At 38.7% G+C, this 6,017-nt stretch overlaps 1 long non-coding RNA gene across 1 annotated transcript in view; it reads left to right on the top strand.

Annotated features, from left to right (window-relative positions):
- The first annotated feature begins 457 nt into the window (after positions 1-457).
- LOC119414148 overlaps positions 458-6,017 on the top strand; it is a 107,860-nt gene continuing 102,300 nt past the window's right edge. The window contains exon 1 of the long non-coding RNA XR_005186993.1: positions 458-575. This is a non-coding gene — a long non-coding RNA (uncharacterized LOC119414148). The remainder of the gene's footprint in view (positions 576-6,017) is intronic.

The following is a 6,017-nucleotide window of genomic DNA, read 5'->3' as shown; positions in this document are numbered from 1 at the left end:
GTTGACGCCATGAAATTTGGAAACAACAGATTTTTCCCTTAAAATGATACATTCTCTCAGTTTAAACTTTTGATCTGTGATTTGTGTTCTATTCTGAATAAAATATTAGATGTTGGCACCTCCACATCATTGCATTCAGTTTTTATTCACAATTTGTTTAGTGTCCCAACTTTTTTGGAATCCGGTTTGTACATAAAAGACATCACTGTCACAGGGGTCATCAGTCCAAAATGTACCAGTCGACCTTTTGTCTTTTTCTTTTGTTGTATTATTTTCCATGCGTGTCTTACCCAAGTCATGGTCTGTGGTAAGGGGGCAGTATCAAGTTTTACATGGTGTTCCTTTACCCACGCAGCCCATTTGTTGTGTCAAATGACAGGTTTGACTTTTGAATTGCACCTCATTTTAACACATTTTTTCATTCAAACTTTAGTTTCTGTTGTTTACATAGTTCAGACAGAGGGGGAGCTCTAGCCTAAACTATGCTGTAGCTGCTGTGATCCTGATTAGTTTCTTAATGCAGGTGTTTGGTTCTTTGTGACAATCAGTGCATGAAGGGAAGTAGACACGCACCGGTGAGTAGCAGCCTCAATAAACCTATCAAACAGTTTTGAGTCTAGAAGTAAACTTGTGGTAAACAACACAGTAGTTTGTGATGATGTTAGAGCAATTAGAGGTTTTTTTTTTAAGCACATAGGCCCTCTGTGTTTGTTTAGTACCATTGTAAGTTTCTGTGAGTTTTGAGTTGACCTAATGCTGTTTTGAGACTCAGAGTTAGATCATACATCTAGTCTAGATTAAAACATTTAGTCTTTCTATATTATGAGTTTGATGAAAGTAATTATTTTGTAATCTTAGGAATGAATCGTGCAAGTCAAATATTATTTTTATTTCTCTCTTTAAATTACTAAAATTAAAATAAGAAATGAAAATAGGAGATTACAGTAACATTTATTGGAAGATTTAGAATTTTCCAAAAAATATTCAAAATTAATAAATATAATAAATGGCTAAATGCTTTAAAATGGTTACTTCCTAGTTTGTCAGAATATATATCTACACAATTTAAAACATTTTATGAATTTATATGGTTTAAGCAAATTGAAAAACATTTAAAACTAAACTGTTAATCTGCATTTTCTCCAAGGTTTTCGACCTGTTGATTCTACTGATTCTGACTGATGCTGCTGCTACTGCTGCAGAACCATCTTTGAGAATAATTAATAAAGATGATGAAATGAGTTGAGCCTACGTCTACCTTCTTCCTGGATCTTTCAAGTCAGATCAGCACTGGTTGAAGAAAAGACTTGACACCATTCATAAAGCTAATTTAAGCTATTGTTGGTATGGGCTCTCTGGTTGGTTATCTAATGGAATGCCACTGTGGACCCTGAATTTTTTTTCAAACCTGATGAGATAATCATCTACTTCTTCATCTGGGTTTTGTTTTACTGCATTGAGTTTGGTGTAATCCGTGGTTCTTCTAATTTCTGTTCTGATCCGACCCATTAGTTGGTCTAATTGTCCTCCAAACACTCCTCGCAAGTCACCATTGTCTGGATATGGGTGTGGCTGTTGGTCAACATTTCTTCCTGTGTAATTTCCTCTTACCCTTCCCCAAAATCTCCCCAGGGAGCACTGCACAGCTTCTCCCATTTCTACACCGTTTAGTCTGTATGAGTTTATCAGATCCATTAGGGCTGTTTCAAATGCTTGAACATCCTCTTGTGGATTCGGCATGCCTTCTGTGGCTTTTCTAGCTTCCTCTAGGGTCCATGGCCGGAACACGTACATATGTGGACGTGTCCCGTCATCATTGTTTGGGTTAGGTACTACAATCATTGGATATGTTTCATCTCCAGAAGCATCTGGACTATTGTAGCAGCCTGGGGGTTTTAAGTTATCTCTCTCTCTCAATTTCATAGATGTTTTGAGTTGAGTTAAATCTGGATATATCGGTTGTGTTTGTTGGGGAGTTGGTTGTGCTTCCGCTGGATTTTGTTCATGGGGTTGGGATCTCCCTGCTTGTTTTTTACCTTTTACAACACTTTCATTGTTTTCCTGTCGTACATATATTGTTAACTTGCTTTTTGTTTCCCCTTGTCTCCTCTTGTGTGCTTTTTCAAGCCATCTATGTGCTATTTTTAGCTCTTCTTCTTTGTTCTCTTTTTTTTTCTTCCCTTTCTACATGCTGCAGCCGTTTCTGTTTTTTCAACTAAGTTTTGGCATGCTACGATAGTTAATTTGCCCAGAAACCCGTATCGTTTTTCCCATTTATTTAAATATTTAACATTATTTTTATTCATCGTTTCCATTAATTTTCCATCCCCTACTGCCCCCTCAGGGGTCTTACTGCCCCCGCCCCCCCCCCCACACACACACATTTATGACAATTTAAATGTCCCTTAATCCAGAGGTATATGTCTTACTTCAATAGACCGCAAGATTTTTGTTGACACCACAAGGTTTCCGCTTGCGCTGCTGCTTCAGAACATATACGTGGTATTCATATCTCAACTTTCACTCACACACACACACACACACACACACACACACACACACACACACACACACACATATATATATAGACACAATCTTAACTTCCTAGGTTATTCTACTCTGTGGTCCTTCAGCGCCACTTATTCTCAAAGGATCATTTCAGCATGATCATGCTATGCTTATTTCTCTACTCTGTGGTCCTTCAGCGCCACAATTTCTCAAAGGATCATTTCAGCATCATCATGCTATGCTTATTTCTCTACTCTGTGGTCCTTCAGCATCACAATTTCACAAAATTTTCACAAAAAAACAATACTCACTCTTAGGAATGCGCGATATATACGGTACACGGTAGAAACGATAGAAATTTAGCCTACGATAGAGATCTGTCTTCTACCGGCTAACCGCAGTAATGCTGTGTCTGAAGTAAAATCATAGTTGTACAGTTGTCAGTTTAATCGTTACTTTTTTTTGTTGAAAACTGTGTGTAAGTGGTGTTCAAGTGTAAAATCAGAGCTGTCAGATTTAATCGTTACTTTTTTTGAGCTGAAAACTTTGCGCAAGTGGCGTTAAAGTATTTTCTTCACGGGCTAAGTAGCGAAGCTACAAGCTACCTACGCCCGGCTTGCCGTAGTGTTGTCGTATTTGGACACATGCGCAAAACACTGTGTTCCATTGAAAGGGTTTTTTTTCCCATCGAAAGTTAAAGTAAGCGTTGGTCAGCTTTAGAGAAACCTGCTCTCTGATCTGTGAAAAGAACGCTGTGTTGTGTGATTTTACTGCGAGCCCCTCTGGTCAAAGCCACAGACTCATTTTGTGTCAGCTCTCCATTAAAGCGGAAGGAGTCACCCACTAGAGGGTTGAAGGGTGAAGTGTTTCAGTGTAAAATGCTGCTCTGTTGCTGTTCATTGCTTAAGTAAGACTGGAAACTGTTAAGAGTTAACAACATATTATTTTGTTTAAAACATATGGCTAAAACTACATTGATATCTTTTGCACTGTTTTGCACTACAAGAAAGACGCCTGATACTTGATTTATTATTTAAAAATTCTCTGGACCTAGTAGTGGAAGTTTCTTAATTCAAAATATATGATGGCAAAAGAACACCCTATGCTTTCTTTTAGCAAGTTTTATACCAAAAACATACCGTGATATATATTGTTATCGCCACCCTTCACAATACATATCGTGATATAAATTTTATGCCATATCGCACATTCCTACTCACTCTATTGTGTGCCAGTTCGTCTGGATCCGGATTCCGTCAATTCAGTGTTGGCAGGTGGAGGAGACTCCTATTTTCACCGGCCCGGTGAAGAACGTCGCTCACCGGGGCTTTGATTCAGATCATCCTAGACGAGTATGGCCGTCAACGGGATTTGGTGCGTTCCTCCTCCTGTCAGCGTCTGAGTACGTTGGAATCCAGGTCACGGCAACCAAGTTTTGTTAGGTTTAAACAAATAACAAATAGAGATTTTTCTTTGCAAAGGGAAGAGTAGCCAGAGCCGTCCTTTCTCCAACTCTCTTTGACTTGCTCATTCCCTTTGTGCCTTTTTATTCAATTCAAACAATAGTAGTGAACTAGGCCTCCGACCACAACCTGTCTCTGAAGACCTTCATGGGGCAGGAACTGTTATTTCATTGATTTGAATCCAGAAATACAAATTAGCTCATCAAGAGACTGTTTAATTGTATCCTGAATTAATCAATTGAAAGAACACTCTTCTTTTTGATAATCAAAGTGTGTTTAGTTCATACCATTTCTAAATGTTGAAGTGAACCACTCATTTTAAATCAACTGTGAAACAGTATTAATGATTTTTAAACCTCATTAGAAATTAGAAATCAAGTTAAATGTCTATTTACAAAGTAATTATGCATTTTGATCTTCTGTCTGAATGAGGAGTAGTGATGTCGGTCGAAAGTCAGAGACGGACAGAGACAAGTTATTAGAATGAAGTGTCTTGTTTTTAAACCTAGCAGACGGTAAAAAAGAAGCAACTGGCACCTGCTTCCTCTCACTTCTTCAAAACATTTCTCTGTCTGTACTAATCGTTCCTAAACATTCCTGCATCCTCTCTTGACTTTTAATAACCCTCTGACATCACTAGAACCACTCCCTGTTGGTTGTTTCAACCAATCAGGAAGTACCAAGTGACCGTAAGTGAGGACTCTTTAAAAGTCAACACTTCCTGGAACTATTCAGTCTTCCTGGAGTCTTCTTCAGAGTCTTCTCGAGTCTTCTCGAGTCTCAGTCTTCTTCAGTCTTTGACTGGAGTTTTCCTAAGTCTTTCTCGGGACTATGGAGTCTTCCTGAGAGTTCCTAAGGAACTTTCAGATTTAATCAATAGCTGATGGATTTGACCGTGAGACGAGGGTCCGTCCATCCCAGCGGAGTCACAGCGCCTCGCTGTGAACTCACCCGGGCGTAACGTCCTACAACTTTGAAGGAAGCCGGTTCTGTTTAACGGAGTAAACCACACGACTTCTGATGATTCTCAGCCACCCTGACCGGAGACGCTGAAAGGTAGCATTGAAATGGACCTCTGGTACCGGAGCTGATTTATCTTCTGCAAAGGTAACGAGTCGTCACGCACCGAGTGTACCCGGGGTTTGAGCTGGTGTTGAAAGAAGCGTGCTAATTCTGGTCAACAAAACATACATCTTCCTTCATCCATCTAAATCCTCCTCTTTAAAACTCTAAATCTCTCCTCTTGTAAATCTCTTCGCCAGTAAAACAATCTAGATACCTTCAGAAATGTTCTGTTGTCTTGTTAGTAAAGCATGCCAAGTTTTTATTAATCAGAACCAGATCAGCAAATCAATGTGTACATGTTTTGATGTTAAATTTAGATTCTATTAAATAAATGACCGCATTTATTCTGATGGGTCAAAGAAAAATGGCGTCTCATGTCACTGATTAAACAATCCTCACAGTTATCTTGGTCACATGGCATTAATTTAACTCGAAAAAGAAAGAATCAATTGTATTTAAATAATTAATATTCTTTGTGCTTGAACTAGCTTTAAGAATAATTAATTAGTAGTGAAGCTGACCCCCACATTCACTACACAATGGTGGCTGTGATCGTATAGAGCCAGTTGTTTACATGTTTTTTTAGCACTAAGTCACAGTCTGTTTCTGAGGGAAGGGCAGACTGGAACAACAAGTTTTTGCAAGCTTGGTAGATGGTTAAAGGTTGTAAAACATCTCTTCTGGGGTTTTCTACTGAAGAGGACATGAAAATAAAATGATCATAAGACAAAATCATAAAAGTAAACTCATGAAGAAAACCAAGAGTAAAACATAAAAGAAAAGAATAATATGATTAAAAGGATGACTGTTCTAACAATGGTGTTGTTTACACAGAAGTTTATATTGTCGGTCACACACTCAGTCATGGCATTGATGTCCTCTCCATGTGGCTGGCACAGTGCATCCCAGTCTGTAGCCTCAAAACAACCCCGCAGGGCTTCTTCAGCTTCCGTTGACCATTTTCTCACTGTTCTCTTTATT

Source organism: Nematolebias whitei, chromosome 8 (assembly GCF_014905685.2).
Source record: "Nematolebias whitei isolate Nwh7 chromosome 8, NemWhi1, whole genome shotgun sequence".
In the NCBI taxonomy this organism is placed as follows: Eukaryota; Metazoa; Chordata; class Actinopteri; order Cyprinodontiformes; family Rivulidae; genus Nematolebias; species Nematolebias whitei.
This window is presented reverse-complemented; position numbering and strand designations above follow the sequence as displayed.